General features: G+C 39.0%; 1 protein-coding gene across 2 annotated transcripts in view; it reads left to right on the top strand.

The window, feature by feature from the left end:
- The first annotated feature begins 19 nt into the window (after positions 1-19).
- Positions 20-25,366, top strand: part of Fbxo11 (F-box protein 11) — a 77,978-nt gene continuing 52,631 nt past the window's right edge. Inside the window, exon 1 of one of the 2 annotated variants that reach the window (XM_055619536.1) lies at positions 20-112. The gene's annotated coding sequence lies outside the window, so the exon portion shown is untranslated. Of the gene's footprint in view, positions 113-1,014; positions 1,026-25,366 lie in introns of those variants that run through there. The other variant, XM_055619531.1, reaches the window with a different exon arrangement.

Below are 25,366 nucleotides of genomic sequence, written 5' to 3'. Positions count from 1 at the left end.
CCCCAGCAGCCGCCGCAGCAGCAGCCCCCGCCGCCGCCGCAGCAGCAGCCCCCGCCGCCGCCACCGCCGCCTCCGCCGCCGCCTCAGGAGCGGAACAACGCCGGCGAGAGGGGTAAGGCCGCGCTCGGGGCCGGGCCGGGCGGGAGGCCGGGCGGGGGCGGCGGCGCGCCCGGGGTGGGAGACGGAGGCCGAGCGGAGGCGGGTCCCACCGTGCCGCAGTGTTCGCCTGGGCCCGGCCCGGCCCGGCCTGGCCGGCAGGAAAAGCCGCGGCTGCGCGATCCGCCCGGGCTGCGGCTCAGGCCGCGCTTTGTTTGGTTTCGGGGCCGGCACCCTCCGTCCCCACCCCTCCTTGGGGCTTCCTGGCCGGCTCACCCACCCTGCGGGAGTCTGTTGGCGCCCGGGGGCGGGCGGAGGGTGGGATTTCCCCCCTTTCTGCCTCCTGGCTCCGTCTGGGCTCCCCCTTTCTCTTGGTAGGTGGGGGGACGGCTGGCAGCGTGGGGCGGTGAGGCTGGCAGGGGAACTTGTTTTCCCCTTCTCTGTGGGCTACCCCTGGCCCTGGAGGAGGGGAGAGGGCCCCCCGAGTGGTCCGAGGCGCTGGCCGGGGAACTTGTGCGCGCCCCCCCACCCCAGGTCACGGGGCAGGGGGAGCAGCGGCTCGTCTCCCAACCCCACGATGTTAGCTGCGCAGTTTGCCTTTAGTTACGGAACCCCTGGGAAGGACCCGTTAAATCAATACCCTTAAATAAATATAGAAGCCATCGGCCATTTCCAGCCCCCTCCCTCGTGTGCAGTGCAGTTAGCCTTCCGCTGTGTCGACCCCTCACCTCTCCTCCCCGCTACGCCACGGTGCTCCCCTCTGTCTCCTGGTGGGTTTGAGCACCCCTGCCGTAGAACGGGCCCCTTGGGATCTTGTGTGTGTATCTGTATGTAGGCGCGCGCGTGTGTGTGGCTGTGTGTGTGTGTGTGTGTTGTGACCAAGGCCTAGTGAAATGTGTCATTTGGACCCAACTGTGCTGCGCTGTCTGGTAACCACCATTGTCTAAGGGCTGAGGCGCCCCGGGGTTGGATTCTTGCTTTAGCAAAAATAATGTTCGGTTTTGCTTGGATGATGTGGTTGTGTGGGGAGGTTTGTGAGAGGAGAGCCTTGCACCTTGATCTCCAAACATAACCAGGCTCTTTCTTAATGAGCTGCTTGCAGTGAGTGGGAGTCAGCACGGTGTGTTGTGTATGGCTGTTTTAAGGAGGAGAATTGTTAGGAGACATTTTGCCAACCTGCTTTGCGGTGGCTGTCACACCTCCTCTGATTAAGGAGGCTGCATTTAAATGTGTTTTTTTAAATTGTACATTCTTTCCTTAACTGTTTCATTGTATTTGATCAAAATATTTATCAGATGGAGGAAATCGTTAGTTTCAAAAGCGGTTTAAAAGGTTCGCGGCAGTCACTGTTACAGTGGTCTTGAGAGAGCAGTTTGCTGTGTGTTATTTGAGGGAGGGGGATTTCAAGCCGTTTAGAGGGCTTTGAAAACATGGTTGGTTAAAATGTTTTAGTGGTTCTTTGATATATGTTTACCTATTTTTGTCAGATTAAAAAAAATTGTGATCTTATGTTACCTTTAACTTAACAAGTACCAGAGTTGTTTGGTGTCCCATGCAAATAATTATCAGGTCTTCTACAACTGACTCTAGGGAAAGCAAGCAAAATTGTTGTTATTTAATGTTGAGTATTTAATGTTAAGGATTCTGTCCACATTAAGCCTTTAAAATATGTCCTGGTATGTAAATAGCAGATCACTGAAAGTGTTAGCCAAACTCAGTTCATCCCCATTGTGCTTTTTAAATGTTTATTCTGCATACCTGTTTCACCAGTTGTTATAATTTCCAATCTATTTGAGGTAGCCCCTGGACAGTGTCTTCATTTTTTCTAAATTATTCTTCTAGTCACTAAAGTCTATTTCTGCCTGCATCTTGGTCATTGATAGTCACATGCCAGAGTGTCAGTTTTCTTTTTATTGTTAAAAAACTGACAAAAGATGTTCTTGAAGCATGGTTTCATTATGTACTTAAGCAAATGGTAAGTGAAATGCACTCTGGGGTTCTTGCTGTGTAGTGGCTAGTAGGAGCTGTTCTGGAGGTTCAGTATTGGCATAGAGGGGTAAGAACTTGCTGACTAGCCTTTGGGGAGAATAGTGTATCTTTCAGAGGGCAAATAAATAGCCCCCAAATGAATTAAACATTATGATGAATTAAGACTAAAATAATGAAGATTTTGCTGGGCTTGTGAGAAAAAATATTTCTTTGAAAGATTAGCATTTTTATTACATTTTAAAATGTACATTTCATATGTTGATCAGAGTCACCTAAAAGTATTTTTTTCTCTTAAAAGTTCTAGAGGGTCTACAGAGTACTTCTAATTTGAAGAAAATCTATTATTAATACTTGTTTAGAAATGTACTATAATTAATAATCTTAAAAGGGGAGCAGCAAACTGGTTCAGTGGGTAAAGGTACTTATCACTGAGCCCACATGATGGAAGGAGAGGACCTTAGCTGATTTTCTGACCTTCTTATATACCACCATACATATACACACATTAAATAAATTAATAATAAAATTTTAAATGATTTTGTAAGAGAATTAAGGAACTAAAGGTAATTTTTCCTTTCTTAAGTCTTGATGAATATGTGATTCTTACATTAGTCTTGGTTAGAGTTATATAATCGTGGTTCAGACAACTGCTAAGGTAGTATATCAATTAGTTCAATCTGTATAAATTAACTTATTTAATATTAAGTTGTACTTTAAGCTTTTTAATTGTAATACAGTTAGAAAGACTTATTTTTCAAACAAAAATTCTTTCAGATTGTTTTTTTAATTGCTTCTTTACCCACAAGTTAATTAAAATAAAAAAAATTCTTGGCAGTGCTATTGAATATGGATCTACAAATATGTCTGTCTGTCTGTTTTATACACATATATACATTTTCTCTTGTATGTAATGAGCAGTGCTTTAAGTGTGGTAGAAACTTGGGTAGAATCTTAGCAGGATTCTGTGCCCTTTAGCTGCAGTGGGAGAGGGAGCCCACGAGCTTCTTGGGAAGTTATCGCACAATCCGAGGTGGTCTACTGTTTAGAACTGTACACTAACACAGGTTTTTTTGTTTTAGTCTGAAAGTTTTTAGTTTGAGATTTCATGTACTACTAAAAACTAAAAGAAGAAAATTTGTGTTCTGTGTAGTCACAGTTGGATAATGTATTCCACAATTTGATGAAATTGTAAAACATTTAGGGCTGGATTTGGCTTTGTTTGTATATTTTATTTACGTACGCATTTAGAGACAGGGTTTCATCTTGTAGCCCTGGCTGGCCTCGAGCTCACTGTGTAGCCCAGGCTGGCTTCCTACTCACAGACATCCACTTGCTGCTGCCTCCTAAGCGCAGGGATTAAAGGCACGCACTACCATGCCTGGCTATATCGCATATTTTTAATTTACATATTTATGGCGTACTCTGTTTTAGCACACCTCAGGATAAGCATCAACTTAGCTTGTCTCGTTGAGTGTAATTTCTTTTTGATTAAAAGCATGCAGAGTCCTTTTTTTCTTTTCTGAGATATGTAGTACATTATTGTTTTCTGTAGTCACCCTACTGTCATAGACCGCCAGTGCTTAGTTCTCCTTTTTATGATGACCCACCTTTCTTTCCTTGTCCTTCCTACAATTCGCTCCAACTTTCCTTAACATCTGGTTAATTAACATCGCTAATTCTGCTCCCAGCATCAATGAGATCAGCATTTGAAGTTCCATACATCCATTTGTGTTTCTGTGCTTGGCTTGTTTCACTTAACAGCATAAAAATGGCAGAATTTCATTCTTTTTTCTGCCTGAAAAATGTGTGCTCATGTGTGTATGCGAGCATGTGCTCTCTTAGTAGTGAGGCTCTGTCTTCCATACCTCACATTTGGCAGAGTTCAGGGCTCATCCTGCAGTTCCTGTGGCGGGCGGCGGTACTACTTCTAGGACCCCTATACCAAAATCTGGGTCCTAAAGTTCTACAACTGGGCATAGTACAGAATCCTGCCATAGACAGTGAATGATCTCTGGATTACTCATAATAATGCAAGTGCTATGCAATTTGTTACACTGTCTTAATGGGAATAATAATAAGGAAAAGGCATATACACATGACATAATTTCCTGTCTAAATAGTTCTATTCTGTTCCTGTTTTGTTTTTGAAACAGGGTGTCTATTATGTAGCTCTGGCTAACATGGAACTTGTTATGTAGGCTAGTCATTTGTGGACTTAATTTTTTTCTTAATTCTGAAAATACCGAACTTAAGGCCTGGTATAGTATGTATATTTTTAATCTTAGGAGGCAGAGGCGGAGGCAGTCTGACCTCCGGGTTCCAGGCCAGCCAGGGTTATGGTGAGACCCTGTCTTCTTTAAAAAAAGGAAGGAAGGAAAATAACCAGTCTGTGGGTTATTTCAGTGTAAGAGTTCTTGACTTCCTGTTTCTCTATACTAATAAGGTACTCTTAATTTTGTATAACTCCTGTTGTACCTATCTTTGAAGCATTCTGAGTTCCACTCATTTATTAGCTTGAATTACATTCTTCCAAATAACTCAGATTAGTATGTGAGATTGATGACAGGATTGTTCTCCTCAAATTGCATTTGTTGTCCTTTGATAATAAAATTATGGAAACACAAATTTAAGGCAGTATAGGCAGTATGTGACAGATAGGCAGTATAATGTGAAGAATTTAGCTGTTATATAGGGCAAGCAGCACAATGCCTTGCCTTACTTTAATGTCTTTGAAGAGAGATGGACTATACAGAAGTGTAAGAACAAAAGATACAGAGTACTTATCATATAATTAAATTGCCCAGTAATGACAGCTGTTTGAAATATTTAAAAATTAGGAGGTTCTGATCAATTGTATTCAGAATTAAACCCAAGAAAGTGTTTGTGAGGCATTGAAGACTTTGGAAGATTCAAAAGTTTGGGTCTAGATTACTTGGTATAAGCAGAGTAATACCAGTTTTTTGTTTTGTTTTTTGAAGCTGTTCTGGTTTTGTTCTGGGTTTTTGGTTTGTGTGTGTGTGTGTTTAAGAAAATAGATTTGCTTGAGTGTTTTGGCTGTATGTGTGTAAGGGCTGTACACGCATCCTTGGTGCTCATGAAGGTCAGAAGAGGGCATTGGATCTCCTGGAACTGAAGTTACAGGTGGTTGTGGGCCACTATTTGGGGCTGGAAATTGAACATGGGTTCTCTGCAAGAGCAGGAAGCGCTCTCAGCTGCTGAGCCATCCCTCTAGCCCCAGTAACACTGATTTTTAATCATAAATAAGTAATCTTAAAATAGCGAATTGAGTTTGTTTGTTTTTAGTTTTTATTGCTTGTAGATGTGTATGTGCATGTTGGTATGTGCACATGACTGCAGATAGATGCTCACTGAAGACAGAGGCTTTGGGTCCCTTGGAGATGGAGTTAACAGCCACTTGTAAACCTCCCACTGAGTCATCTCTCCAGGCCCTGGTTTATTTGGTTTGTTTGTTTTGTTGTTTGTTTTTAAGAAGGAAACAAGAAATAAGTATTGATGAGTAACCATTACCTCTGTGCTGGGTACTAATCTATGGTAGCCACTTTCATAATACTATCTCATTTAACCATTCAGCAAGTCTGGAAAGTCATTTCATTATTCATTTTTCAACAAAAACAAGGATCACAGTTTCCATGCATAAGAAGTAGCAAAAAAGGAATTTCTAAATTGACTTACGTCACTGACGCCATATAAAGGTAGGTGCCAGAACATGTTTGGGTGAATGCCCCTAGCATACTCAGAGGAGGGATTAACCGAGCCCCTGCAGCAGATTGGTCCTTTATCCAGTCTCATCTAGTTTTTGGAGATGGGTACATTAGTTTGGTACCGTGAATGAGTCATGTGGCTTCACATTTTCTAAATAACTTGTTCATAGTTCTGCCTCAGTTGTGGGCCTGTTGGGAAGGTTCTGCTTTGATGTTGGCTTCTTTTCTCCAGCATGTTGATGACGGCACTAGCAATAACTGTACAAAGAAGGGTAGGTTTCCTCTGAATTACTCATAACTTAAGACTAAAGGAGATTAAGCCATTTTAGCTCATGGACGCAGGTGGAGTAATTCAGGAGGGGAAAAATGTGAGTTAAATAATAGTATTAGACAGTGACTTTAATTGACTTGTGAACCGAGCGAGTATGCTTTCCTTACCAGAGGTTTGTTTGTTGTTGTTTTAATGTTTGGTTAATATAATAGATGTGCTTAAACTTAACCTTAGAGAACAGAGAGATGAAATCAACTAACTTCTTTCACATAATTTACTTAGTTTTAGGCAGACAGGAAAAATAATTTTAAAGGGGACACAAATTATGTATTTATTTTAAAACACCTTAAATGAGATAATATGTTAAAGTAAGTGTGGGTTCTGTATGATTATTGCTTATCTCTCAGTTTCTAAAACTTCACTTTCAAATGGTCTGCCCTTCTAATATGTGGGACATTGAGAGGTTAATGATTAAAAAGAGGGGAGGAAAATTATTAAAGGCCATTCTGATTGGTGACTAAACATTAAAAATCGTTGCTATGTCTGTGTCATGAGAAAAGGAGGGTTATTTAATTTTTCCTTTTGTTTTATGAGAAGAAAAATTACAGTTTTCGTGTGTGTATGTGTGTGCGTGTGTGTGTGTGTGAAAGCTTTGCCTACTTGTATGTATGTGCACCTTGTGTGTACCTCTGAGTGCTTGTGAGCCACAGTGTGGATGCTGGTCCTAACTGAGGTCCTCTGGAAGGACAGCAAGTGCTCCTACCGAGCCACCCCTCTCACCTAGAGTGCAGTTGTTGTTTCCAAGTGTAAAAATTTGAAACATAGAACTAGAGTTAAGAACTTGTGCTTTAAATTATTTTTCAATAATAATGTTAATCTTAGTTTCACCCTTTCGTGATTGAACAACACTATTTTCCAGATGTCCGAGATGGATTGTGGCAGAATATGTGTTGAAGGTTTTTCTTTTGTCTGGAATTAACTGGCCACCAATGTGGGTTCAACCCTCTGGCATTGTTCCATTAGTAACTTAATATAACCATCTGATATGAAATTTCCGTGCATTTATGTATTTATTTGGTTTTTTGAGTCAGGATTTCTCTGTGTAGCCTTGGCTGTCGTAGACTCGCTTTGTAGACCAGGCTGGCCTTGAACTCACAGAGATCCATCTACCTCTGCCTCCCTGAGTGCTGGGATTACAGGCCTGCGGCACAACGCCTGGCTGAATAGTTTAGCCTTTGCTATTTTGCCAGCTGTACTTGAGTTTAGATGCTTTCTTGCATGGTGTTCAGGGTTTATGAAATTTTATTTTCTATGTCCAAGCATTGATTTTATATCTTGTACCCATAATATATAGCATGGTGGATGCATATAGGATCATGTTTTTAAGACGATAACTGAAGCTGGAGAGCTGGCTCAGCGTTTTAAAGTGCTGGCTGCTGCTCCAGAGATCTAGGTTCAATTCCCAGTAATTGAACTGTAATCTGGGATAGAATCTTGAGTACTGGGTACTTTAATATTTTAGGCCCAGGTTGAAGCAGAAAGTGAAAATCAGTGATTTGGGGGAAGGGAGAGTGGAAAAGTGTATTGCAAGCAGCACATTCTACACACAACTTTCCCTAAAGCACTTCCGACTTCAGTGTTGTTAAGGTTTCCCTCTCTGATTTTGGTTTGAGGATTAGTATGTATGGATGAGTCCTTGGGATTGGTAAAGGAAAATTTGGATCATCAAGTCTATTTCACACACACACACACACACACACCCCACATGCACACACATGAATGCATACATCACAGAAATGGTTTTTGTTAGTTTTTAGAAACCAGGCTTGTAATCAGAGTATGCTGAGTGCACAAACGGTGTTCAGTTTGATGCCTTCTGACAAAGTGTGCTTACGAGCTGTGTAACCACATGTAGATCAAGAAAGAAACATTACTGCATCCTAGAAGTCCCCTTTAAGGCCCCTCAGTCACTGCTCCCAACTCTTTCCTTCTAATTCCTTGGATTAGCTGCGCGTGTGGTTAACTTTAAATTGACCCCCTGTGCACTGCTGTGTTCCCTGCTGTGACGCTAGCGTTGGCGCACTCCATCCATGCGAGTAGCTTGTAGCTCATCTACTATTACATTGTTTAAATACGCCACAACTCATCCAGTCTACAGCTGAACCTAGAGACAGACACAGAAATTGTTCAGATGTCAGTGAGCACTACGATGTATAATTTAGTGCACACATGTCCACAATCCTTTTGAGTTTTATATCAGCATATATTGCTGTGTCTTCCCAAAGAGATGGAAGCTAGGGCAGTTTCAGGACATGAGCCTGGCTTCTCATGATTATATCACCATTACTTTGACATTTCAGTCTGGGGCTCTCAGTCCCCCAAATAGTGGAAGAGAATGCCATGTCCTGTGTTTTCATTTTTGCAGATAGCCATATTGGTACTAAAATAGTTGGGCTATGCCATAGACATTATCATTATACACATTTGTGCTTATTCTCCACCAACTTTTTTTTCTTCTGCCCTTAAGGGTCAGGGATCCCTGAACCCTGGTTTACCCATAAACTCTTAGGCTCAAGCAGTCTCATTTAAGTAGCTGGGATTTAACATTTGTGCACCACTCTGTCTACCTTCTAAGTCTTTGTTCCGTGTGTGTGTGTGTGTGTGTTTGTACATGTGCACATGGACTTTTGTGTGTGAATAAGGGTGCATACCATAGCATGTGTGTGGAGGTCAGAGAACACGCTTGGGTATGAGTCCTCACCTTCCACCTTGATTGAGACAGTGACTTTGTTGTTTTCCCATTTGCACACACCAGCTGGTCTGCAAGCTTCAGGGATTGGCTTGTTTCCACCTCCATTTTCCTGCAGGAAGCCTGAACTACAGATGCTCAGGTTGCCTGTTCAGCTTTCCCTTGGTCCTGGGGATTGGAACTCAGACCTGCATGCTTACATAGCAAGGACTAGCCCGCTAAGCTGTCTTTTATCCCATAGGAGATGTATTTCAGCCAGGTGCATTGGCGCACGCCTGTACTCTGGGAGGCAGAGGCAGGCACATCTCTGTGAGTTCGAGGCCATCCTGTACAAAGTTAGTTCAGGACAGCCAAGGCTACACAGAGAAACCCTGTCGAAAAAAAAGGAAGGAAGAAAGGAAGAAAATGTCAGTACCTCAAAGCTTACCTACCAGTGCCTGAAATCCCATCTATCAGGACACCATGGCAGGATTATAAATTTAAGGTCACCCTTGGCAGGCTGTGGAGTTTCTGTCTAAAAATAAAACTTTGAAAAGAAAATTGGAGATATATCTCATTACTCTTGAGTTCAATTCCCAGTATTCTGTACCCCCCACCAAATTTTTTTTATCCAGGTAAATAAATATACTTCATATTGCATAAATTATAGGTTAACTTATTTCAAGGATGGCATCTTTTTATATTTAGAAATTTTAAAATATTTCAGACTGTAACATGTGATTTTTAAAGTATTCATTCTAAAACTAATGCTACTGAAGTGGTCTTAAGTATTTTTGTTTCTACATTTAAGTTTGAACTTAAACCTTTTTCTAACTCCTTTTAAACTTATTCTTTTTAATGGATTTATTGTATCTTGTACTGTACAGGTGCCACATGTGGAGGCAGGAGGATTATGAGTTCAAAACCAGCCTGGGCACAGAAAAAGTTGAGTTTTAGAGCAACTTCAACTATATAGTGAGAACTTAAGGTTTTTTTTTTTTTTTTTTTTTTTTTTTTTTTTTTTAAGCAGGGTATATTCCTACGTGGCCTTGGTTGGTCTGGAATCCCTGTGTAGGTAACACCAGATGGAACTCCAAGATCATCCTGCTTCTCTAGGGCTGTTATTAAAGGTGTGCACCATCACACCCAGCAAAGAAACCATTCTTTCTCCTAGTCTCTGTTTTTCTGCTCGTTCTAATTGCTCTTTATTGTCTCACAGTCAGCATGTACTAATTGTAAAAACTCGGGGCTCAGCAGCTAGGAACACTGGCTGATCTTTTGGACCTTTGTTTGATTCTCAGCACTCATATGGTAGCTCACAATCACCATGTGTAATTCCGGTTCAAGGGCATCATAAACCTACTCTTGTCTCTGGACATGCACAGTGTGCAAAGCAAAAACCCATACACAATAAATAAATGTCTAAAAAACTTTTTTTAAAAGAATTGTGAACTTTAAAGAATTTGAGGCATATTTTGCTCTCTATTTTTCTAGTCCTTTACCATATAATTCCTGTCATATAGAAAAGGTTGAAAATCCGCATCCTTGGTAAAATTTTAAGTAAAAGGCTGGTGCTAAAGCAACTTCTTAGCTTGTGTCTCCTGGAATACAGGTTTCCCCTGAGAATGACCGGTGAGATTCCTTTCTTAAGGAACTGCTTGCCTGAAATGGACTGTACCCCGAGATACCTAACGAGTTCATTATTTTAAGTCTACTCTTAGTATTTGCCAGTCTAGGCTGAGGTTATCGCTTCTCTCTACAAAAGCAGGTTAGAGAAGATTGCTGTCTTCCTTTCCTTACTTTCTGTGGTTGTTTTTAAATTTTTCACTGAGCTGTGTTTGGTAAATGTTGCCTAAAAGTTTGTGGAACTAAGGAACTGTTCTCCCCTTTCCAAAGTGATTTTGTTGTTGTTGTTGTTTGTTTGAGATGGGTGGTCGTGATGGTCTCATTTGTAGCCCAGGCTGGTCTCATACTTCTCAGCCTCTGGAATTGTGCGATTACAGACATGAGTCATCACACGCTGCTGAGAAGGATTCTTTTTAATTAGGGGCTTTTTGAGTGGGATGACTTCTGACACTTCTTAGAATTTTGTGTAGTTTTTGAGTTACTAGCATAAGTCAGTGGGGTTTGAATTTTTTAGCTATTATTATATAGACATAATTCATCCCTTAACTTAAGGTTAGTTAAGAAGCTGACTTTAAAATAAAATTACAGGGTCAAGACGGATTGTAAATATGGATGTAGCCTTCACAGATTGGTTTTCCCCCCCAACACACACACACACACACACACACACACACACACACTTTTGAGACAGGGGCTTATTGTATAGTCCTGGCTGACCAGGAATTCAGGGAGATCCACCTGCTTCTGCTTCCCAAGTATTGGAATAAAAGGCAGATACCGCCCTGTCCTGCTTTTTATTCATTTTTTTTCCTTGTACCTTTTCTTCTAACAAATAGAAATCACTGCTACATGGCTTAGATAGAACTCTAATTTATTGTGTATGCCAACCCATACTTTTCTGCTTAAATCAGATACATACTGATGTATGTGTCTCCGGTTCAGTGTGTGGGCTTGTTAAGATCTCTGCTGTCTAGTAAATGTTTTTGTCCTTTAGTGGCCTTTATGCCATATTACAAAAATTTTTGTAATCTTAACAATTAAATGTTAGGGTTTTTGTGTATGTACATTGTTTTGTTGTTGTTGTACCAAGCTAAGGAAATAACTACTGAATTGGGGACATTCATTTTATCTTCATGGTATTGTTTTTTGTTTTTTGTTTTTTTTTTTTGATACTTTTTTTGCCCTTATCTAGGAATTTAAAGTAGGAAGATGGGTGTAAATTAACTTGTATGTTGCTAGGGTCCAAATATCTCAACTGCAGAGGTAAAACAACACTTGAAGGTTCCTCATATATGAAACAGTAATTTAGCTCCCAAGGCGCCTCTATGGAGTTTTCTGATTTCAGAGAAAACCCATACTCTTCCGGAGTTACTGACTTGAAAATTTATCTGTAATCTCTAAGAGCTGAAAAACTGAACTGGGGGAAACTGGATGTCAGGAGTGGGAACAAAAGCTGCTGCTGCATTAAAACTCCAGTTTTAGAGGGCTAGAAAAACTCACAGACCTATATGTGTGTTTTAACAAAGAAACAAATGAAGTATGCATTCTTGTTGATAAATGTCTGAAATGTTTTGATGAGAAACTTTGTAAGCAGGATAGTAAGGGTGAAATACTTTTTGTTACTCTTTATTTTTTAAGTAGTATATATGTAAATCTAAAGAGAGGGAATCTGTGTGACATTGGTTTTGCCATCATATGACAGCAAAAGTGAAAGTAGACATGTAGGACTACATCAGATTAAAACACTTCTGCACAGCACAGCAAAGAGACTGAAAAAACAGCCTATGGAATGAGAGAAAATCTTTGCTTACCATTTATTTGATAGGCAGTTAATTTGCTACTTTTGATAGTAGAAAAAGTAAAAATTTTATTAAAATGGGCAGAGGACTTGAGAGATCTCCAGAGAAGACATAGAAATCAGCAAGCAAATGTGTGAAAAATATCTGACGTCTCTTACCATCAGGAGAATTCAAGTAAAAACTAAAATGTTTTCTCACCTTTGCCATAGTACTTCTATTTAAAACAAACAGCCGGAGGGGGGAAAAAAAAAGAAAGAAAAAAAAAGTGACTGGCAAGGTGGATCAGTGATTAAGAGTGCTTTCTGCTCTTGCAAAGGACCTAACTCAACTTTTCTGTCACCCTTGTGGCAACTGACAGCCTGCCACTACAATCCCAGGTTATCTGATGCTCTCTAGTCCTCTCTGGCTACATGCATGTGGTGCACATAAGCTCATGCGAGCTTACACATACACACATTAAAAAGAAAATAAGACAAGGAATATAGCTCAGTAGTAGAGTATTTTCTTGCCTAGCCTGTGTGAGGCCCTGTATTCAGTCCTCAGCACCTCACTCCCTAAAAAGAGAAGTATTGGAGGAGCGCGTAGTAGAGGATTGAAATCTTTGTATGTAAAATAGTGCAGTTCCTCTAGAAAACAAGCTGGAGGTTTCTGAAAAGTACAACTAGTGTATTACCCAGAAATTCTACTTGCAGTTATCTGCCCAAAAGAGGGTGCCTCCCCTCTTTTCTCCTGTTGCAAGTTAAAGCCAGAGTCTTGAGCATAGCTGGAAGGCCCTTTCCAACTGAGCTGTGTTCCCAGCCACAGACAGCTGTATCTTGAAGAGATGCTAGCTCTCTCATATTCATAGCAGTGAGTATCCACAGTAAGGCATAAAAACAATCCACCTTTTATTGACAAATGAATGGGTAAGCAATGTACACACACACACACACACACACACACACACACATTGGAATATTAGTCAACCTTTAAAACCAAGGATATTGTATAATATGAAGTGACATTGGATGTACCGTGAAAACATTATGTTAAGCAAAATAAGCCAGTCACAAGAAGATAAGTACTGTCTAATTTCATTTATATGAAGTATCTAAAATAGTTTCCTGTAATCAAAGAGTATTGGATAGGCTTGTCAGAAAATGGAGAGAGGGTCTGTGGAGAGTTAGTATCAGTAAACAAAGTTTCTTGGACCTCTGAATCTTCAGCATAAATCAGTGACAACAAAACTTAGCTTAAGTGATCTTGACCAAATAAAAAACTATTTAGAAAGTTGTGATTTAATAGGCTTGGTTTGGTTTGGTTTTTGAGTTAGGCTCTCTCTGTGTAGCCGGTTCCATCCTTGAACTCCTTATGTAGACCAGGCAAAAAAAGATCCTGCTGCTTCTGCCTCCTGAGTACTCAGATTTAAGGTGTGTGCCATCACACCTGGCCAGTGTTTTTGATTGTGATATGAAGTCACACTACTTGGTTAATGATACCATTCTCAACATAATTTCTTTTAAATTAGAAGAAAAGTTTATATTTTTCACTCAGTTTTAAATACTAATTGATGAACAGTTTTAGTATTTATAATTATGTAACTTTACAGTTCACAATTGGCTAAAGTTATTGTGATTAGGGACTGAGTAGGGCTAATATCAGAAACGTTCAGAATTTAAATATTAAATATTTGGGATATGGAGCAGGCAACGCTTTCTAGAGTAAACTACTGAGTATAGAATAGAAATCTTCGTATCAATTAGATTATGGTAGCAAATGTAGAAATGTAATGTCTTAAATAAACTGAATAGTTTGAAAGGAAAATTTGTTTTTGTTACAATAATCAGCTCTTCTCCTAGATACCAGTGGTATAGATTGAAGACTGTTTGGTGCTTCTCATAAAAGTGGGTTTGGCCCTAGAGAAATAAATGACTATTGGTTCATAAGGTGTTGAAACAGACTGATGAAAGAAATTGTTTCATCATTAGTTTAAAAAGACTATTTTTTGGTGTGAATGTATTATGATGCATGAATGCAGGCACATGCATACTAGAGCTTGTATGAAGTGGTCAGAGAATAACCTTGGCTGTTGGCTCTCCTGCCCTCCACCTCATTTCAGTGGGTTTCTTGTTCACCTCTCTATAAGCAGGCTGCCTGCTTTCTTACGTTTCTATAGAGTGTCCTGGGTCTGTCTCTCATCTCCCGTAGGAGTGCTAGTTGTCCTGCTTTACGTGGGTTCTGAGACGAGAGTGGAGGTCTGCATTCGTGTCTCATAACAGGCACCCTCCCTGTTGACCGACTCTGCCACCTACCCCTTCCTTTTGGTTTGTGAGACCTAACATGTTTGGCAATAAATAACTGCTTCAAAAAAGGGGGGGGGGGCTTTTGAAATACAGTTAGTCTTTAGATTTTTAAAATAGATTTACCTATTTAGTTACTTATCTGAACATCTTATAGGATTCTTATCAACCTAGACCAAGAGAAAACAAGCATTTACCTGTTTAAAACATAGTAGACATCTATCAAAAGAAGTGAAAAATATTTGTCTTAAAGGTTAATGAACTGGGAATGTAGCTCATTGATAGATTTGTTAACATGCTCAAGAGCTAGGTCTGATAATCAGTACCATTGAAAAACTTAAGTAATGGAGTGTGGTGACTCACACCAGGCAGAGGCAGGCAGATCTCTGAGTTAGAGGCCAGCCTGGTCTAGCAAGTTCTAGGACAGCAGAGCTACACAGAGAAAAACCCTGTCTCAAAACCAACCAAACAAAAAAAGGTTCTCTTTCAGGGTTTGATCATGCTCCAATGAATACATTGGCAACACAAATTGAACCTGATAATTTTTTCTTTGTTTATTTTGGGGGAGTCACAAGACTTGGAGGTAAGGTGATTGGGGTGCATTATGTGAAATTTCCAAATAATAGTGAAGTGGTGGTGGTGGGGATGGGACACATGACGACTTAAGTAGCTGGACATGGTGGAGGGAGCACTGATGAGGATCTCTGTGAGTTCCAGGCTAGCCACATCTGTATTGTGATACCCTGTCTCAAGGACAAGAAAGTAAGAGCTACTGATTGATTTAGGAAAAACTATTAAGAGTAGACTCCAGATAATAATTTACATCGCTATATACTTGATGTTTCTCTGAAACAGTGATTTGTTTATTGTGCAATTTATAATTCCCATTAATGTAAAAGATTAAATATTATTGAATGAATGAATACATGAATTACTTAAGGAACAACTAGGCCTCGGGTTGAAATGATTTCCAGAGATGCACAGAGAAAGTGGATAAAGTAGATTTGTTTGTTTTCTGTTGGGTTGGTTTGGCTGGGTACTGGGCTCAGGATGATCCTTCTGTCTCTGCTTCCCAATGTAGACCACACTTCTGGCAAGTAATATTTATTTATTTTGTGTGTGTGTGTGTGTGTGTGTGTGTGTGTGTGTGTGTGTGTGTGTTTTAAATCAAGACAGGCCCCACATGTTTGTTTATTTGGGTTTTTGAGACAGGGTTTCTTTGTATAGCTCTGGCTGTCCTGGAACTTGTTCTGTAAAGACCAGGCTGCCCTGGTCTATAACTTAGACCCGCCTGCCTCTGCCTCCTGGGTGCTGGGATTAAAGTTGTGTGTCACCACTCCTTGCTTTCTGTGACTTCTTAGTAGCCACCCTGCCACGACCACGGGTACTCACTGTCCCACCGCGACTGTAAACTATGGCCCCATAACAAGTGAGATTATCAGTAAATATTTTGCAATGTTTATAGATTTTACTATCTTGAATATGCCCTCTAAAGTCCAGAATGCTCTGGACTCAAAAGTTTTTGAGTTAGCATATGTTGGTACCAAGATTTTCAGATTTCTGAACATTTCAGGTTTCTGAATTGTGGGTTTTGGATTAGCAGTGTTCAGGTGGTAATCCAGGCAAATGGAAGTCAAAAGTGCTTGCTGATTGCAGTGGTGCATGTTGGTAATCCCAAAATTCTGTAGGTGGAGGCGGGAGGAACTGGTGTTCAGAATCATCCTCAGGACCAGTCTCTACCTTTAGTGAATTTGATGCTAGCTAGTTTGAGACTTTGTCTCAGAAGAAAGAAAAGAAAAAAGAAAAGAATCTTGAGGGTGGGAGCCAAACTCTTATCCTAAGCATTTCCGATAAAGATTTCTAAGTAGTAATGCTGTTTGACAATTAAATTTGCTAAACATTTAACTGGAGTATATTTTCTTTGTATAAAAGTATATAATATCGCAGCTGGGCATGGTAGTGCATGCTTGTAATCCCAGCACTTGGGAGGCAGAGGCAGGCAGGTCTCTGTGAGTTCAAGGCCAGCCTGGTCTACAAAGTGAGTCCAGGACAGCCAAGGCTACAGAGAATCCCTGTCTCTGGGGGGGGGGGGGGGGGGTAGTGTGAGTGTATAATATCAATGTGTGGGCTTGTAATACACAATAGAAACTGTATAATTTATTTTAAGTATGACAAGATTTTTGGAAGTATTTATGTATGTTCCAGTTACTTAACTTGACACATGGGAAACAATGTAGAATTTTCAAATAATCGAATACAACTTTTAGCAATAATAATAAACCTTTATTGGTCACTGTTATAGGGAAGCATTTAAATGCCCTTCAGTCTTGTTATAACCCTCATCAGACAGATAATCATACAGTTTACATATGACAGAAGAGAATTTAGGAAATGTTAGCGGATTAGAAACCATGTCTTTAAACAGCCTGGATGAAGTTTTAATTCCTATATTATACTGTACCAGTAATGATTATCTCTCATAAAAACAGGTTTTAAAATATTTAGGAAGCATGGCCTTTTTTGTTACATAATCTCTAATTGTGCTGCAGTTACCTGCCTTTTCCTGAAAGGAAGAGAAAGCAGTAAATAATAAAATTTTTTAAACTTATAGTTTTTTTTTTTAAATCAGTTTAAATTTTAGACTTTTGTTTAAAAGTTGAAAAATAGCAACAATTTAGCAAACTAAAAAAACTATACTTTTATCTGGTGGAAGTAAATATCTAAAACAGAAATATGTAAACATTGTGTCTACTAGACATGTTGTAATGTTTACTTTTATAGTATTTACTTTCCAACTAGAAATATACATGCATATGTACATTTATTTGAAAATGGTTTTTAATTGGTGGATAATACTTTATGTGTATACTCAAGTTTACCTAATCACTACTAGATGTGAGTTGCCATTACTTTTCCTGCACTTTAAAGTTTTGCCATAGAGAAAAAGAAAACAAAAGAATGATGCTGTGAATTTCAGTATTGGGGGTTTCTGTCTTTCCAAAAACAGCATTGACAAATGAAACATTCACAGTTAACAGTCTTTTGGAACAAATAGCAGCTGCCTTTACCTGTGTCTTTTTTTCTAGAAATTATTAAAAAGAAAGAATAAGGAAAGAGAACCTTAGTTAGTCTTGGTGAAATGAAAGATTATGATTATTAAAGGCTACTAGAAGCATCTGAGAAGGACAGAAATAAGTGTATTTCCTGAAGGGGAGGGGTTTACTTGAAATTATTTGTAATGAGAGAGTTAGCATCAGAAGTATCTAGTTTGATTTAACAAGGAAGAGAAAGTAGAGCAATACAGAAGCATACACAGCCACATGTTCAGAAACAGCTATTCTCTGCCATTGGAAGGTCTTTACACTGTGACCCCTAACCCCACCCCCACTCCCAGCTCTGCTGACTGCCCTGTCAGTCATTAGGAACCAGTTGTTAAACACAAGGAAACCCTGTCTCCAAAAACCGAAACAAACAAACCAAAAAACAAAACAAAACAAAAAACTAAAAAGTAGTCATGATAGCAAGAATTTACTGAAGCAAAAAAGGACATATTAGAAAAGTATTCCTGCAGAGATTGATTGATTGATTGATTGATTGATTGATTGATTGAAGGTCTCACTTCATAGCCTAGGCTAGAATTTGTGGTGGTCCTCATGGCTTGGTCTCTCAAACTAGAGTTAGATGTGTAAGCCACTATGTCTGTCTTCTCCACTCCCACCCCGTACCCCATTTGAGTTTTGAGAGAGTCCCTCACTGTATATCCCTGGATGTCTTGGAACACACTTTGTAAAACAGGCTGTTCTCAAACTTTCAGTGGTTCTATGGCCTTTGCCTCACAAGAACTAGGATTGTAGATACTCACAGTTGTACCTGGTTTGCTTTTGAGTTGGAAAAAAAGCTGTAAAAGGTTCTACAAAAGATGATGAAAAATTATGACTACAGGAACCCAGGAAAAAGATGGTAAACTAACAGGAGATGGAATTGAGAAAACTTAGAAGAGAACTTGAAAAGGCAAAAATTTAGGAGTTCACATGAAATTAAAAAGAGGATAGACTTGAGAAAAGCAGTAAAGAAATAAAACAGATAAGAAAAGAGAAGCCAGGCTTGGTGGGACATGCCTGTAACTCCAGCATTTGGGAGGTAAAGATCATGAATTCAACATCATTTTTAGTTTCATAGTAAGTTTAAGACCAGTTAGAGCTCTAAGAGACTGGTCTCAGAAGGGAGAGAGGGAGAGTTAGTAGAAGGAAGGAGAGATGGATGATGACCCTTGCCTATAATCTCAGTATGCCTGTAATCGCTATTAGGTTATAAAGAAGGAAGGTTATAAATTTGAGGCTAGTCTGGGCTGAGAAGTGAATTCCAGGACAGATAGCCTTTGCTGTCAGACAAAATAGTATAGAAAAAGCAATGTTTACTGTGGTAAAAGATACTCAAGAAACCCTGCATGTAGTTCTCCCTGTGATCCCAGCACTTGAGAGGCAGGATTTGAGGCAATGTTGGGCTGCATGCATCCCTGTCTCAAAAAGCAGAACAAACAGAAAATAAAAGTGGTAGAAATTACAGTAGATCAAGGACTTAGAATTGGAATCTTCAAAGATAAAACCAAGACAGTACAAAAGGATACCTGGTAAGAGTTGCGAACTGACTGAAATGTATACGTCAAAGACAGTGCCAAGAAAAACCTAATCATCTTCTTCCTTCTTTCCTTTTTTTTTCTTTTTTGAGACAGCTTTCGCTGTGTAGCCTTGGCTCTTCTGGTCTCACTTTGTAGACCTGGCGGGGTTCCAGCTCACAGAGATCACCTGTTTCTGCCTCCCTAAATGCTGGGATTAAAGGCATGCACCACTGCACCCAGATCAATGAGAAACTTTTATAAATTAATTTTAAATAATAGACATGTTATTTCCAAAGTATATAAGAAAAAAGAATGTTTTTGTTTTTTACTCAATTTACATAGATAATGAATATTAAAATATTAAAAATGTGGAATCATGCAGGCTAAATACTCATGCATAAAATAAATTTTAAAAGTTTAAAAACATGAATGTGTCAACATGAATGATGTCTATTCTGGGTGATACTTCCAGGACCAACTAACACACCAACTCAAGAAGTAATAACATATTGGATACGGTTTACTACATTAAGAAACATTCTTCAGCTGATGAGATGGCTTAGCTTGTAAAGATGCTTGCTATGCAAACCTCATGATGTGAGTTTGATTCCCAGATCCCACATAAGATGGAAGGAGAAAATGGATTCCACAGTTGTCCACTTCTTTGTATGCTTCCAACCCTATCAGTTATTTTTTCATTTCTTATCTTTTTAAAAATTTTTTTTATTAATTACACTTTATTCACTTTGTATCCCCCCTGTAGCTCCCTCCCTGCTCCCCTCCAATCCCTTCCTTCTCCCCCCTTCTCCACACATGCCCCTTCCCAAGTCCACTGATAGGGGAAGTCTTCTTTTCCTTCCTTCTGATCCTAGTCTACCAGGTCTTATCAGGAGTAGCTGCACTGCCTTCCTCCGTGGCCTGGTAAGGCTGCTTCCCCCTCAGGGGGAGGTGATCAAAGAGCAGGCCAATCAGTTCATGACAGAGGCAGTCCCTGCCACCCTATAATTTGTACATTATACACATATATATATGTACACATATATATAATGTATATATATAATACATATATATACATTGTATATATATATATGTGTAAATATGTACACATAATAATAATAATAAAAAATTTGAAGAACAAGCACTATTTTTAAGCATGTATTGCAATCTCAGCACTTGGAAGGAAGAGGCAGGACGAGTCAGAAACTGAAAGACCAGAGTGGGTAAGAATCTTATTTCAAAAGAATAACAACCAGAATCACATAAATGACTCTATGAAGGAAAATGTGGTGTGTGTTGTGTGGAATACCAGCCTTTGAGAAGCATATGATGTGCCTTTAATAAAGCTTGAAGATGTTATGCTGAGATACTGTTGAACATCATAGTAAAGTGAGCGGTTGCAGCAAGAGGATTGCTGAGAGTCTTAGGATAGCCTGGGTTATGTATCAAGGCACTGTCTCCAAATTAAAAAACAAAAAAAGGCAACTATTGGACAGGGGTTTATTTAGCTCAGTTGTAGAAGGCTTACTTATTGTGCGCCATTGATGTATGATTGCATTTGTACCAGGCATCTCAATTAGTTATGTTATTGTTGATTGTTATTCTTGGATTGGTAAGTATGTATGGATTTATAGCAAATACATATTTGCATCCTAAAACTTAGTATTAAAAATGAATAAAACATAAGTAAATCATACCATAGTCTTCCCAGCATTTCCCCAGAAAGTGGGTAATAACTCAAATAGGTAGTTCTTAGAAAATTAAATCTAAGTGGTTTTTAAGTATATGAGAAGTTGCTAGCACCATTCACAAAAAGGGAACTTAAAGTTACAATGTTACAGTTTCCTTGTTAAAAACCTGAGGCTTGGGCGACATGTTCTGCTGCTTGTGGAAATGGTGTCTACAATGTGATGTGTGCATTATGTGGTATTCAGCTTTAAAAAGCATGCTATACACCACGAATGAAGCTGGAAGGTGTTACACTGGGTGACACTAGCCACCGTAAAAAGCAAATACTGCTGGGCATCATGGTATAACGAGGCTATGATATATTGCTGTGAGCATATACATTGTGCTAGCCCCTGGAGAGGTCATCTGGGCAGTACCGACTAGTAAGAATGTGTTTATTATTTTACCCAGCAGATGATCTTTTCTAAAACTTATCTTACTTGCACACCTGCCCCATGACTTTATTTTGGAGCATGGTTTGTTAGAAATACACCAGAGTGTCCTATCATTAGGTGATAGTTCAAAGAAATATACTTGCTCAAAACTGAAAGAACAAGTCAAATGAATAAACCATCACTTTTGGATTAAGTGGACAAAAGCCAGTGTATTAGCTAGGCATGTGCTCAGTAAATAAAGGAGTCTACTAGAATATGGCTTGGAAACAAGTCCCTGAGGGTATTTTCCTATATGGTAGAAACAAAAACTGTATATTCATGGGCATTTGGGCAGGTACAAAATTAGTGTTTGCCACCCAAGGAACTAGAGTGTAGAGTCAAGGAATGTGGCATCTATTAGTTACATGTCATGGTAGTTTAAAAAAAAAAAAAAGTAGCTAAAGTCTTCTGGATATAAGTTGGACTAACCTGTCCATGACTTGGTGGCTGAGTTACAAGGAAGTTACCTATGATAATTATAAGACCTCATTTCTGGGATGTGATGTTTGGGTTAGAGGAGGGAGCAAATGAAAAATTGCTAGAATGGGGTAAAAATGCACCTGCCATTCCTCAGAAACTTTGTTGCAGTTAATTTGGAAGCCAGTTTTAAAAATTTACAGGAAACTAACCTTAAGAAGAAATTAACACCTCTATTGAAAAAGAAAAAGAAAATGCTTTTTCTATACTGAGGGTATATCTTAAATGAGACCTGCCTAGGAAAGGAATCATGATACAGTGTTTCTAATATGTTTTCTGCAGTGAAAGAGTTAGGGAATAATAGACCCATTAAAGCAAATCCCTAGTCTAGGAAGTACAAATCATAAAAGTTTGAAGTGTATGTTAAAAGAAATTCATCAAGAATGTAGTAATAGAAAAAGTAACAGATTCATATGTATTCCTGTGTCCAGATATTTTTAGTAGAGAAACAGTATCCAATGAGATGATGATTAAAATGATGATGAGGACTGGAGATATGTTTTATTTATTTATTTATTATTTATACAGAGTTCTGCTTACATGTACACCTGCAAGAGGACACCAGATCTCATTACAGATAGTTGTGAGCCACCATGTGGTTGCTGTGAGTTGAACTCGGAACCTCTGGAAGAGCAGCCAGTCCTCTTAACCTTTGAGCCGTCTCTCCAGCCCTGGAGAGATGTTTCAGTGGTTAAGAGCACTTACAGTCTTGTAGAGGAACCAAGTTCTGTTTGAACAACTTTCTGTAACTCCAGGAATTTGATCCCCTCCTCTGGTCTCCTCAGGTACCAAGCCATCTGTGCTACCCATATACACATTTAGGCAAAATACTCACATGTAAATGTTTTTAAAAAGTTTTTCCCCCAGTAGTTTTGATTTGACCTAGTTTCAGATTGAAATTGCAGATTGCAGAACAATTGCTTCCCTAATAGAATAAAGTCCAAGTTTTACTTTTAGATGTTCAAATAATGAAATTGAAAACCAAAAAGTAAACTATAGCAAAATGATAGTTAAAATAGATACCATCCTAATTTTCAGAAGATAATAGGACACTCTTTCTGAAATATAGAAAGAATGTAATTGTTTACCTTGGACTTCTACCTTACTATTAGCTATCAGTATGAGGCCCAAAATAAGGAAGAACACAAAACTTAGAAAAACTTCATGCAAGAACCAAAGTTTGTATTTCTGCAGAATAATAAACCAGATAGAAAGAAATTAAGCAGTACAATGATGAACAAAAAATTGTTAAAATATATTGATGGATCAAGTTGACTGTTAGTCTCTCTCACACACATACACACCTTATTTTCAAAAAATAAAATCAAAGCTTCAGACAGCAATAAAAATAGAAGATAGAGGAGTTTATTATGTCAAAAACTGTTTTGTTTTGCTTTGAGACAGGGTTTTGCTTTGTTGCCCAGGCTAATCTCAAACTTGTGATACTCCTGTCTCTGCCTCCAGAATGCTGCAGTTATAGGCTTGAGCTGTTGGGTCCTGCTTAAGAATGCTATTTTTTTTTGTTTACAAGTATGCTGACTATACTGTGACTAACTATGACTTACTAACCCTCTTTAGGCCCTCTTACAGAAATACTCTGTGGCTCTGCACCCAAACATTGAAACTTAGAGGCAGAATAATGACAAGTTCAAGGCCAGCCTATGTAAAAATAAAGGGGGGGGGGCGTGGAGGGGGCTCCTGACCTGTCCCTTATTAGTTATGTGATACTGCTAGTTGTTTCACCTTTCTGTGCCTACATTTTCTTATGGATAAATTATAATGCCCTTTTTAAGTTTTTATGTGTTGCTACTACTTTTCTTAAATAATATCCACAAAAAAAGAATAGAAATCATGGAAACTAATATTTTCTTGGCCAAAGGAATCAAATTAAAGAAATAAAGCTTATTCATTAAATTTTTTTTTACTTGATTATTTTCTGTGTATGAGAGTTTTGCCTGCATGTGTCTACACTATGCGTACAGCGCCCATAGAGGCCAGAAAAGATCATCAAAAAAGGGACTGGAATTACAGGTGTTTGTGAGCACCGTGTGGTTCGGGGAATTGACCTGGGGTCTACTGCTGGGGTCTATCACAAGAGCATTAGTGCTCCGAAGTGCTGTCTCTTCAGCCCCAAAAACTTAGCCTGTAATACATTCTCCAAAGTTATATAATTTTACTTTTTAAAAAAAGATTTCTAGTTTTTAATCTCACAGTCCCATAAGCATCTTTGATTTATTGTCCCAGTCCTGTAGAGGTAGAAGGAACATGAGGCCACACCAGGTACATACTAAGCCTATCTCCCAAAGAATAAAAAAGGTTTAAAAAGCTAAGGTGTACTGTGGAGTTTAGTGATTTTCCTTTTCCTATATGTTGAAATACCTTGATACTCAGTTACAGAAACTTGGTTGTTATTCATACTGTGCTAGAAAATGACCAAAGATACAAAAGAATTTGAGGGACATACAAATCAGTAGAATGCAACAAAAGAAATAGAAGTGTAGGCCTGAGTTTTTGTAGCCATTTGTCATGTGTAACTTTATATTTAAGTCGATTAAAATTACTAAGTTGTATTCCTCAGCTATGCTGGTTGACTGCATTTGAGGTAGTTGTGCAGAAGGAGTGTATCGGTTACTTTCATGTTACTGTGGCTACTGTGTTAAGCTGCAGGGATAAGGATAAGTTTTCATTGTAGAAAACTATCTGGTTTTTACTACATGAAGTATCAGATACAGCTCAGACTGAACTCCAAATTTACTGTGTAGTTAAAGATGAACTTGAACTCCAGAAACCTCCTCCTCTCTCCCTTTCTAGTTCTGGGATTGCAGGTGTGCTCCATCATGTCTAGTGTAGTGCTGTTGGCGACCACACCCAGGGCTTCGAGTTTGCTGGGTGAGCATTCTACCTTACCTCAGTTGTTAAGTAATGAAAATTCTCATTATCAGACTTTATTAGATGCTGCTGCTCTAGTCCATTGAGTACAGAATTTTGATTTTAAAACATTTACTGTCTTGAGAATTTCATACATACCTACAGTACATTTTGGGCATTCTTTTAGCTGATAATTTTCTTGCCAATTCTTTTAATTTATTTTAAATTGTGCATGTATACGGTATATCTTTATTATATCACAACATATTTCATTAATATGTTGTAATCAAATCCATACCGTCTAACTCATTCCATAACATTCTCCTACACATCATTCAGGCTTTAATTTTTTTAAATTTTCATACAATGTGTGTTGATGATACGCACACCTAGTACTTCCTGACACACCCCAGGAACTCTCAACTTTTTCTTCCCACTCTCCCTAGGAACCCCAACATTCCTCTCCCCCTTTCTCAGGCTTTGAATTTATTTTATTTTATTTATTTTTTTTGAGACAAGGTTTCTCTGTGTGTAGCCTGGCTGTCCTGGAACTCTCTGTAGACCAGGCTGGCCTCGAACTCAGAGAACTGCCTCTCTTTGCCTCCGGAGTGCTGGGATTAAAGGTATATATACACTGTGCCCCGTTTATGAGGGTTAATATCATATCCTATATGTTTTTTCTCAAGAGAATTCATCAGTGGGCAAGATTTTTCTAATGAATAAATGCACTTTTT

The sequence above is a fragment of the Psammomys obesus genome, unplaced genomic scaffold (assembly GCF_907164565.1).
Source record: "Psammomys obesus unplaced genomic scaffold, mPsaObe1.curated_primary_1811, whole genome shotgun sequence".
Lineage (NCBI taxonomy): Eukaryota > Metazoa > Chordata > Mammalia > Rodentia > Muridae > Psammomys > Psammomys obesus.
This window is presented reverse-complemented; position numbering and strand designations above follow the sequence as displayed.